The 12,475-nt window shown below is 43.4% G+C and overlaps 1 protein-coding gene across 2 annotated transcripts in view; it reads right to left on the bottom strand.

The window, feature by feature from the left end:
- The window catches only part of atxn1a (ataxin 1a), a 68,665-nt gene extending 56,456 nt beyond the window's left edge, over positions 1 to 12,209 (bottom strand). Inside the window, exon 1 of one of the 2 annotated variants that reach the window (XM_030789503.1) lies at positions 12,092 to 12,209. The gene's annotated coding sequence lies outside the window, so the exon portion shown is untranslated. Of the gene's footprint in view, positions 1 to 11,445; positions 11,523 to 12,091 lie in introns of those variants that run through there. The other variant, XM_030789504.1, reaches the window with a different exon arrangement.
- Between the last annotated feature and the right edge of the window lie 266 nt (positions 12,210 to 12,475).

The following is a 12,475-nucleotide window of genomic DNA, read 5'->3' as shown; positions in this document are numbered from 1 at the left end:
AAGTAAGATGCCGTGGAGATGTGAGTTTGTTCAACGGCGCTGCGTGTATGACGGAGCTGGTCTCCCAGTGTGCATGTTCCCTGTGTGTGTGTGTGTGTGCTCTGGCTCCCTGCCCCATGGCTTTCTTAAGGCAGGCAGGCAGGCTCCGGGTCATCTCAGTGCCGTTCAGGCTTCAGAGCTCCTTTTCTCGGCTTATCAGAGTCTGGGCCCCTGACTGCCGCTCAAGGAAGCAAACAAGCCCTGCGTTTTCACATGAGGTTAATCCCGCACCTAAATCCACATCAGATATAATGCAGGGATTAGGGTATTCTACGAGGTATTAGCACAGAAAATACACACTTCCCAAAAAACATTTTCTCTATCTACTGCGTGTTCTCTCTCTCTCTCTCTCTCTCTCTCTCTCTCTCTCTCTCCCTTTCTCTCTCACTAATATAATAATATAATAATATAATATTACATAATAATAATATAATAACAAAGATAAAAATAATATTATAATAATACACTCATTTCCATCATTTTTTCTCTTTAGCATTCATACACACGTTCTCTGTCTTTCTCTAACAGTGGAGTCCAGTGAGTCAAGTGAGACACCACAGAACACACTGGTTGTTGTTATTTCTGCAGCGCCTAACTGCACTCAATCAGTCTGAATGCTGGCCACTCACAAACAGCCAAAAGCAGAGAAAACAGTGAGTAGGGAGTCTATAGGGCTTAAGCTAACATATCCATTGCCACCCCCCCCCCCCCCCCCTCCCCAAAGGCTTCCCAGTACTCAGATTTGGTCAGGTTTGTTTTCTTAAAGACACTTACGTTTTTGCAATGAAAACATCAGTGGCAGGATGGCTTGAGAATTCCTAAAAGTTTTTCACAAGAATTATCTGTTTTTCTTTCACACACACACACACACAAAAAACACCACCTCTCGTGACAATGCCAAAAGGGTCAACGCTCTCTTTCTGCGGGGCACAGCTAAAAGCCTACATCACTCGTTCAACAAGGCATTGCAAAACTGAAGCAGAAACAGAGAAGGGATTGGTTGGGAAGATCCAGCACACACAGGAATAATGTTCCCAGGTCCAAAATCTTTGATTCTCAGTACGCAGACACGGAAAAAGATGGAAGTGACCTCACGAGAAGTTCACGACAACTACTTTTAGGAAACAACAACGCATGATGTGATGAATTTTTTTTTTTTTTTGCAGCATAACCCATTTTTACAGTGCACTGATCTACTTTTCAAAGAAAAAAAGGCTAAAATAACCTGCATGTGCACTTCATGTGATACACCTTGTGATTTTTATCAGGAGGCCAAAACACATTGTCTATTATGACTGTGATAACTGAGACCGAAGTAGATGAGGTACTACGTCTTTTTCTTTCCACAACAAATCTTCTTTCTGTTCTCTTTACAGTTGATTTGTCTGGGTTCTTTCCATCTGTACTTGATTTGAAGGGTTTTTTGGGGCCGAGGAAAACGTGTACAAAAAAAACCCTATAACTGCGTGCAAAAAGTGTGATGCAAAGAAAGTAAGTCAAAGTTATACTGAAAAAGGAGAGCTGTTCCAAAGACGCGTGTCCTTAGGTGTCTGTGCCCACCTGTGTGTGCTATATGAGACATGTCAGGCACACTCAGAGCTCTCCTGTCTTTGTCTCCACTCCCCAGAGGCCTGCGGGGTGACCACCCTGCTTATGTAATGAAGGTTGAGGAGACAGAGGCGGCACATGCACACGCTCACACATACTCACACATACGCGCACACACACGCACACGCACACACATACATACACACACACACACACACACACACACAGCAAGGCTGTTTGCATTCTTCGCCGCTCGACGTAGCCGTTACTTAATGCACACTGAGCTTAATGATATCTGCTGAGATGTGAGGCTATCTGGAGGCCAGCCAAAATGTCAGGGTCTGAAAACTTTCCCAAGTCCCCGAGGGGAAAGCTGGCTCTCTGAGAACAACAACAGCATAGCCACTGTTCACAGCTTGAAGAGGTGTGTGTGTGTGTGTGTGTGTGTGTGTGTCTGTCTGTGGTAGGGTTTCAGAAAAAACCTGAAAAGAGCTGGTGCAGTTTAGTTCTGAAGGCAATCAGCACAAAACATGAGCCGTGTCACTAAACTTTGACCCCGACAGGGTGCGGACGTCAAACTCTACCCCCGCGACACAGGATCAGGGGTGTCAGCCTCTTCTCTAGGAGGCCCCACCTCAACCCAGATAAGTGTAACTGTGGCAACAGCTTGGGTTTCATTGACAACCTCACTATTTTCCATGCACCACATCAGCTTAAGCTAGCGACTCTGCCTGAAGCTCTCACTGCTGCACACTCTGTGTATTGAGACATATGCATACACACTCACACAAAAAAAGCATTCACTTGAATGTGGACACACACACACTCACATGAATGCTCTCGCAAATATACACAAATGCAGTGTAAACATAATTAAACAAACAAAAGTAAAATAAACACCACGGATCAGCGTATAAACAAACGCACATTCACGTACACACCCACTTGCTGTCATTCTAAAGATGAAAGACTGAAAGTGGGACAGGAAAGGATAAAAAAAAAAAAAAAAAATGAAAAGGACTGCAGTGGTAAATACTGGGACACCCCCCCCCCCCCACCCCCCTCCCCACCCTACCCTCTCTCCCGCCCCGAACCACCGCTGTCGCCTTTCTATCCTCCGCACCCACCCACATACACTCCGGACCCCTCCTCTACCCGTTTCACTCTCAGCACCGTTCACTTATTAAAATCCTCTCAAAAGCAGCATTACCAGGGGGAGAGCCCCAATCAGCTTCACACAGCCACAGTGGTGCTGCAGGCTAAGTGATACGTAATTGAGGAAAAGATCTGGAGTACTTTAATTAACTATGAGAGGATTGTTGTCTGCTTTCACAGGATGTGACTATGGTAACAGCCGTGTCCTTAAGCATAATGTAAAATCAAACACTGTCACTCATATTTTTTCTCCCCCCTCTTTCTTTCATTCAAAGGACTTTACTATCGAATGACTTGCGATTAGCGTAAGGTAAGAGCATGTCTTCTCACCGTCTGACTTGTGTCATAATTCTCACCCAGATTAACAGGATGTGAAAATGAAAGTCAAGCAATTAAAAATAATCCGGGCCATAAAAAAAAAAAAAAAGACTGCATGAGAAAAGGACTGGTTGCATTTTCATTTCTGTGACGCCACTATCATGTCTTCTTATCTTGTAGTACAGGATTAGCCAATCCCAGAGCAACTTGGAGAGAGTCCCTCATTTGCAAGCATTTCAAAGCAAAGACAAAAAAAAAAATTGGACAGTGTAACTTGGACACAGTACTCCCAAATAGTTCACAGAAATGTTGCAGGCAACCTTCTCTTTTTGATAAGGGCACTAGAGACATAGCCTATTCAAGGCTTCAATTCATAAACAACACCAGGAATATATTATATATAAGTGCATTTTTCAATATCATATCTAAACAGAGGGCAAAAGAGAGAATTTATAGTAAAGCATAACGCCCTTTACACGGCATTATAAAAAATCCATCCTTAGAAGATTAGAAATCAACAACAACAACAATAACAAGCAACAATAACGAGCAAGAAATCCCTAATCTGAAACCGCAGGGATTGTGAAATGTTACTATTGATGGTCGAGTCATGTGCTGCACTTGGCAAACAAACATAAAACTCTGAGCATACTCACAGGACCTTCAACAAAATTTGTTAATCCAGCAACTTTTAAGTGGTACGTGAAAGGCCTAGAATCACGTAATTCACTTAATAAGGATCGGCACCCAGAATCACGCAGAGGGGGAAAAAAATTAAAAAAAAAACATTTATGACCTATTTTTGATCAGCTTAAAGGGCTTTCACTTAAGGAAACGGAAATGTGAAAGCAGAAAGATGGCAAATCTGTAGAAGGGTTAGCTTGTTATGTTCTTTTTAGGGACTTTCTGTCACAAAAAATCTGCAAAACCATCGTTTTTTTGTTTTTTTTGTTTTTTTGTTTATGTGTCATGGTAACAGTGAAGAAATGCCTTGCAAATCTATGTCACACAGCTGATCTCCACTGGTGCGGTCCCAGCTGCTAATTACTGAGAGTAAAAGCCAGGGAGTCACTTATATATGACCACTGCGTTCGTCCAGTCAAAACTGCTCCCACTAAATGAATTTCTGGGAATGTTAGCAATCAAGTCAAATAATTTCTCCCAGAGGAAAAGGAGGGGTTCCAGACTTCTCTGGCATCCCTGCTCTGATGTCATCTGAAGGGGGGAGGGGGCACGGCGGTCTGGATCGCACGTGACCGCAGGAATCTTCCAACGTTCCAAACAGTGCATGTTTCTTACCCCCTCCTGCTAAGTAACACTCACTTTCTGGGAGCAACTGGTGTCCTCTCCAGCTGTGCTCTGTGTCACATTGATCCTGCGTTACCCAGAAAAGAACAGGCAAGCTGGGACACAAGGTCGTTTCTTGTCAGCCAGTATCAGCTGGAGTGGGGTCATTGTCAGACTCCACCGCTTGGTCAGGGCCCAGTGTCCAGGAGGCTGCTGTCCATCCAGCCACGGTTGAGCTCCACTTGTATTTCTCACTCGGTCAGGCTGTTACACATTTAATAAGCCACACAGCCACATGAGCCATACAAAAATCTGGTTAATTGTAGTAACAGTAGAATGACAAGCAAGGCTAAATCTATTGAGGGCTTTTTTTTTTTTTTTTTGTTAAAGGGCACGTGATACATGTCTATGCTGTGTCTAATACCTCTGTGTTAATGTGAGACCCATTCTGGAGGGGAGGGGAGGGGAGGAAGAGGAAGTGGGCATCTCTTTAGCTGAGGTGTAACAATAATATGTCATGTAGCATTAGCAGACACGCCTCCATTTAATGTAGCACCCGAAGCCTGACTGAGAGAGAGAAACCTGACCGCAAAGCAGACAACAATGTGCTCTGTTAGCAGTCAGTTATGAGACAGTAACAGGTGTTTTTTATAAGTGAATGAAGAGATGCTGTTTGCTTGTTTGTGACTGTCAAACACACTTATCTGCATTCGCTGACAAGAAGGAGCGAAGAGGTAGCCTAGTTCTATATACTTTATCAAGGGTTGTTGGTTCTTGTTCTATTGGTTCTTGTTCTATTCTCCAAAAGCGGAGGACAAATACGCGCCAATCTGGAATAGCATATGAAAAACATAAGGGGCCATGACAGAGATGTCTGTCCTGGGTCTGTTTTCGGCTTCACGAGAAAAGAACGGAATTAATTATGAAACACAACAATCCCTTCGCACCAATGAGAGGGCTTTGTTCTCTCGTCCATTAGAACGAGCGCATGGGCTACCGCACGTTCCCTCCCAACACTCCGGTCCCACTTATGTCGAACAAGATTTTCCAAATCAAGCCATAACGACAGCCAAAGCTCATTGATTTTAATTTACTACACTCAATATGGATTTCCATGATGCTTGAACTACAGAGGACATCAGGAGAAGAAGCATCACCACACAGTGACAAATTAGGCCCCGTCATTTTTACATACACACTTATCTCAATATTCTTACAGTTGGACTCTACAGGTGAAGTGTGACACATGTTGAACGCCAAAGATTCTTCTTCTTCTTTTTTTTTTTTTCGCGCCAAAATTATTTCGGGCGACCTCACAATTCAGGATGGGTGATCTCTTCGAGCGATCTCTCTTGAAACACGTTTTTTTTTTTCTTTTTTAAACGCTAGACATAAAACCACTAAGAGAGGTCTTTAATACAGCTACTGTACATCATGCTCTAAGCTGTCAATTTACCACTGGGGCACGTATGTGACCGTAGAGGAGCCCTGCACATCTGAAGCCTGGTCCTACTGATCTGGATCTAAATCTACATCTCCACTCTTCTCCTACAGGCACCTTATCCTCCCCTCCTCATACAGACAAAGTCTGAGTTTGTTCGTGCAGCCATGGTTACATGTTGGTGGAGCTCTCCGTTCAGAGATGCTGGAGGCTGCAAAGCACTGTGACCTCCAGACCAGAGGTCTTCAGCTTCTTTTCAGGTTTTTTCAGTCTGCTCCACATTAGTCCATTCAAACTGGCTCAGCACCCGTCTCACCTACGCGCCCTTCCCAATTCACTCAATATTAGGTTTCTAGCTGTCGAGCTGAACTCTTTACCCTCTCTAACATCTAAAGCTTGCGCCGACTGGTCAGTGTGTGATGCAAGGGTCATTCGCCGAGCGAGCACAAGTCAGATGAAAAAATAACTGATATCTGTGATGTTTTTGAGCTAGTGGAGAATGCTATTTAAAATGAATGATCTCAACACGGGGCCCTGGATGAACGAATGCACGAGTTTCTGTTTAATCTATGTTTAAACTACCTTTGGCTGAACAGCGTATAATTTTTGGAGAGAGTGATGGAAAAAGGAAAAAAAACTCAGCAGAGATGTGAGGCTGAGGAATGCATGTCTGGCATCTTCCCCACCGATGCTCTCCGAAAACAGCGAGATGAAGTATGGCTGGATGGAGAGGAAGCAAGATTTTCTCTCTCTCTCCCTCTCTCTGTAAATACTGGCATTCTTCCATGGCTCAAATGACATCACTTAAGAGAGGAAACAGGACAGAAATGGGACAGACTTTTAACTGCAGCCTAATCTGTGGAAGCAACATTTTACTTTCAATCAGTCTGTCATTTCTCCAGTGCGTTCTCTTATTGTCAAAACTACAGTGCAGTCTATTCACAGCAGGCCCAAAAAGTCCTCAGAAACACCTCAGCATACAGTAGCTGTGTTAAAAGCGGTTTGTGGCAGTGTCTAAACATGTTAAGCAATGCTGGTGGGAGTCGTGTAGGATATCCACAATCTAACAAAAGTGAACCTCATCTGTGTGTCACAGAAATAATAAAGCATGCATAATAGGGGAAGACCATGGCATGCCAAAAATAACAGTGGTAAAGGGTGGGTTTTGGTATTCCACAGATTGTTTGTATCAGTGGTCTTTTCCTGTTATTGAATTCCTCTCCAGTTGCATATCCTCATTTGTGCTAGACGGATTCATTGTTGATACCCGTTGCATGGCTCATTCTACTTGGCATAGCCACCACCCCTCCATGCCTTCCCACACTGGCTAGATGCACGCTGGGTTCCAGTCATCTTCCTGTCCCTGACTAAGTATTCTCTGAGGACCAATCCCAGATAGCGTGCATTCCTGTCCACAAGCAGCCGTTCCTCTGTAGCTCTCCTACAACAAACTATCGCGTTATGGTTGTTACGGTTTCATAAGCCGCCTGTCACTTACTGGGAAGTAAAACCCTTTAATCCCGCCTTGACCACCACTCGTATCTAATCCGTACAGTGGGCAGGAAAAGGGGCGGGCGGGGCGGGGGGGGGGGGGGGGGGGGGGGGGGGGGGGGGGGGTTGGAGGGATGGTCCATTAGAGGTCTTGCTCTTTGGTGGTCCAGCTTATCTGCTGACTGCGTCTGGAATGACGACACACAGTGGCTCCATACTAATTGTCCTTACTCATAGGTTTCCTCCTAAGGGGGCCTGTGCTGTGAAATGCCAGTCGACTAAAAAGTTGCACAAACTCTTGTCTACCGTACTTTCTTCTTCACTGAGCAAGACTCTGTTCCTCTTCTTTAACTCAATATTTTTTAAGTAGTTCTTTAGGATTTGTAGGTTGCTTGTAAATGTTTTCTTTTGTTTTTTGTTGAATCGTTGGTAAAGGAGGAAGTGAATGTTGAAAAGATGGCTCTTTGGTCATATTTGAATACTGCGAAAATCATAAGAATGAGCAACTGAAACGAGACAGTGATGGTAAGTCAGCTAAAAATAGCTGGGTGTTTTTAGTCATGTTTTTCCATGAAGTTCCTCATTATACATCTTCCATTGCTGTGAGCCTTCCTTAGCACGCCAAACTACAGAGAGAACATTATCAAATATAAATCAAGGGCAACTGCTGGTATGAAAAGAAGAAAAAATATAGATTAGCACTACAATCAGGTCTGACTGAACACACACACACGCCTTTCTTTTTTAAACAGATTCTAAATATTTGACCTGAAGATCGTATCTAAACCCTTACTTATATTGCTTTTTCAAACCGTGTACCGATTATCTTCAACACAAATATCTATTACCAGATTATAGATGGCACAGTTTACAACGCGTGGGTGAAGCTGCAAGTACCAGACATTTCGAACATTTAGTCAAAGAAGCAGTTTCTGAGGCATCACAAAGAAGTGCTTGTTTCAAAAACTTTTTCACTATGACATTTATCGTCTAGTAAAAAGACAGTGGTTTTGCCCACATTTGATGTACTAGACACTACCGCGCTGGGCTTTTGGCTGGGTCTAGTGCATGAAGAGTAGCTCAGAGCCTAGATCCTGCTGTTAGGACATACCCAGAGGGACTGACCAGTGTACCAATATACACTCCCTGAGGAGGTCAGCAAAGCATACAAGGGACATTGATCTACTGCACTAACAGACAGCCTGCTCTTTCATTCATACCAAGCCATTCAGGATTTAAGCCATCGATTCTGTCCACATTTGAAGCCAATCCATCTGTGCCATCTCCCGTCATATCAGTCAAGTGCAAGGCTGAAGCACCTTAACACGCTGTCTATATATTAAAAGACATCAGCCCAGCTATTTGCTGGGCACTCTTGAAAGCCTAGGAAGTATCTCAACCCCAAATGATTACATTACGACTTTCCAAGGCATAGCTTCATTGGCTTGTGCATGATTCATTTATATAAGTGTTATGTTTTATTAATTCACTATTAGTTCCTTTATGCATTCATGCATTCCTGCAGATTTTTTTTTTTAGTGAAAACGCAGAAAATGAAAATTTATCTGAGGGACTATTAGTGATACTGTAACACAATAACGATAAATGATTGAATTAGTGGAGGTCACAGTCAGATGGTTCGTTTTTTTGTGGCAGAGTTGGATTTGGCAAAAAAAAAAACAAGAGCCAAAATTCAGGTCTTAGACTAATGCATGCACTGGGAACTTCAAGAAAGAGGTGCCCGCGTGCTAACATCCACTCTCTCCAGAGAGAGAGAGACAGGAATGTTTTTTATCTCGATATATATATATATATATATATATATATAAAAAAGCTATCTATTTGTGTGTTATAAAAGCAAGTTCAGGCTATGTATGATGCAGGAGTAAATGAATAGGAAGCGAGATGAAAGAACGGGTTGTAAGGAAGGTCTGGTAACTGCATTACACATTTCATTCCCCCCCCCCCCCTTTTCCTCCCTCTCTCCTCTCCTCTCCTCCCGTGCACTCCCTTTACTGTGAGGCCCAATGCCGCGGCCTGTTGCTCTTTGATATAGTAGCAGAGCGGATGACCTCCAACAAGGAGGGCTGAAGACTGTCCAGTGGCTGTCTCTCCGTAGGGAAATGCAGTTTCCGCAGGAGAGAGAGAGGGAGGGAGGGAGAGAGGGAGCGGTGGTGGTGGTGGTGGGGGGGGGGGGGGGGGGTGTCACACTATGTGGAGAGAGAGGTTAAGAAAAATCGAGGGGTGGGGAAAGTGGAAAAGAGGCGATTAAATACTACGGGACTGATTAAGTTCTTCAGAAGTCCAACAATGCAGCTTGGCTGCTCCTCTTTTACATGCATACCACTGAGGGAGTGTGTGCTGAAGAGCTTGTCTGGATAGGCCTAACTTTACACTGTGTTCCCTGGAAGAGGCAGAAACCAGGTTGTCACTTGTCCCACCCTCCCTATATGTAAACAAATTTCTGGTCAGGCTGGCTTCGCTTGCCCATTGGCTGAATCTCTCCCTATCAATCATTGCGGAATTATGTAAGCAGTGTCTGCAGGTGGAGGTGTGTCCCAACACATTTCCCTTCACTTGCACTCAAGCGTAAGTGCTAACCTAAAATGGACCCGTCAGTCAGTCACGCTGCCAGGTACAACAGACTACACTCACTTTGTCACTGGTGTAATTTTAATGATGGAGGAGCAAAAATCATACAAGGGGGAAAAAAAAAAAACATGAGAAAAAACACACACGTCAGAGCTTTTTAGAAACAACGACAGGTGTGTGTGATTCAGACAAACGAGCTGACGCACAAGAGTACTCGTGATTAGGCTGCACTTTGTGTCTTAATTACAACTCATTAGCATTTAAAGGTATATGTTTCTGAGGACGAAAAAAAATAAAGGATGATAGGAAGGCTACAGTAACAGTCTATCCCTAAAACAGTGCTGAGCCATTGGGCACACACACACACACACACACACACACAGAGTTCAACCCAGAGGATAAAGCAGAGCAGGTTCTTGCCAAAGCAGTCAAGCTACCACAGGAAACATCATTAAACCAAAGAGAACACAAACTCAACAGGGCAATTTAATCCTTTATAACTGTATGCTATAGTATGTTAACTGTAGTTTTTTCACTATGGCAGAACTGGGGGGCTTTAGAGGTACATTCCAGTCTCCTTTCATGAGCATTACGGGACTGCTGATTGCATGCACAATGCACAAGCAATGACACTTGAGATATTTTTATAGTGATGAATAAACCAGCGTTTTATGTAGAAAAGAGTTTGCACGTAGAAATCAACAATGAATAAGTGTTCGCCTAATATCCCACTAATCATTAACCACTGTGATATCACAAATGCCAATGCGCAGAATGTAAATAATGTAATATGCCAGTTATAACAACGACGTAGCTGACATTCAAAAATGACGCCTTTATTCCGTTTCAAAGTGAGAATGCATCAAACGCCAAGTAAGCTAGTCTTATGGGAGTTTGAGAATAGTTAACAAGTTGAAGCCCGTCTACTGGAACTGTGGCAGCGATTTTCACATATCGCCATTTACCAATCATTTTTCCGTCTAAAACCTTCCAAAAAAAACACTCATTTTTAAATTTAATGGATTATTTCCTATAAGAGGTTAATATCAATACAGTGTCATTTACAGATTTAGTTGGTGTATGCCTAAGCAGGGTTCAGGCATCTCAGCAGAAGGTGCACCTTTTAGCTTCTCTCTGGTCGAGATTCATATGCCCGATTTACATATAGTTTACAAACAACGGCAATGAGTTTTTGGTAAATGTTTCTAATTTAGCCAAATTTGCAAGCCTTCCGGAGTAACACATCAATAGTAACATGACTCATAAACCACTTTACATGGTGAGACCTTAACTGTCGCCTGCTTTTTCGTACTTTGTCTCATAAGTTGCGTTATAAATTCAGCAATATCAGACCGTAAACAAAGTAAAAATAGCCAGCAATAGCAGGGATCCCAACAGCCCATTATATAACCAGCAGAGCTGAGGCTGAATGACATCACGGGTAGTCGAGCAATCACTGGCTGCACAGAGGCAATGTCCTTTACACACAGCGTCAATGAATCTGTCTGATTGTAGCCGGGTTCTGCATTTACTGTAAGCTTTCGTTTCTCTCCAAAGTAAATAAATCAACTTACAATGAGCCAAATCATGCAGTTTGCACCTATGCTCCCCAGGACGAAGTGGTTTAAATGTGTTGGTTAACGAAAATCTACATCATTTATCGCGTAAAGATACACTTCCGCGAATCTATTTTACCATCAAAACTGCTATGTTGCTTGATCAACAGCAGAGTGTTGACTAAGCGAAAATGCACTTAACCAGGTCTAAAGACCGAGGAGCTTTTGTAGTAGTGACGATAGCGTACTACACTACTATGAAAATTGCAGTTACGAGGAAGTAAGTAGTCTCGTAGTCAGAGGAGGTGGAGTGGCGCAGTTTAGAAGCGCTGTTGCCCTACGTTAGCCCCGGCAGTAATGCTCCCTGCTCGGTTTCAAATCCCTCTGAACAGCGCTCTGACATTTCCCACTTCATTAATAGTTTTATAGTTTTGTTTGAAATGACAAGTGTACTTAGATAAATGTCTAACTCAACAGAACACAACCAGAGTGTTACATGTAGTTCTAATCATAAAGTAAACATTTTCAAAGCTTTTTAAATTAACGACGGCTTTTCATTCTTCGTGTCCTTTAATTCCAGCCATTTTCTTGCAACCGGCGGCCAGGACAACTGACACCTAACAGACTGTAGTATGACACTGAATTTGACAATGAACTGACTTACTGTACGGTGTAATGGGCTATGAAGTGTGTGCCTCTCCTTGTTGCCAGGACTCCCTGCTCCTGCACTAACGGTGGAATCGTCTCCCCTCTACTAGTACAATGATGTCTGCTGCAGCGGAGCTAATAGCTCTATCGCTCTATGCCCCCACCTCCCGTAAGTGTGTGTGTGCGTGTGTGTGTGTGCGCGTGTGAATGTGTGAGTGTGTGTGTGTCTGCGCGTGTGTATGTGCGTGTGTGGATATGCGTGTATGTGGGCGCGTGTAAGTGTGTGACTGTTTGAATGTGTAATCCAAATATGGAGCAGTTGGCCAGTGTTCTGACAATCTATCCAACCCATCAGAAAATATTACCTAGTGTTTATGCCCATGCGCACGCATGCGTATAT

Source organism: Chanos chanos, chromosome 12 (assembly GCF_902362185.1).
Source record: "Chanos chanos chromosome 12, fChaCha1.1, whole genome shotgun sequence".
NCBI classification, from domain to species: Eukaryota; Metazoa; Chordata; class Actinopteri; order Gonorynchiformes; family Chanidae; genus Chanos; species Chanos chanos.
Note: the sequence above shows the minus strand (reverse complement) of the source record. Positions and strands in the feature narration are given on the sequence as shown.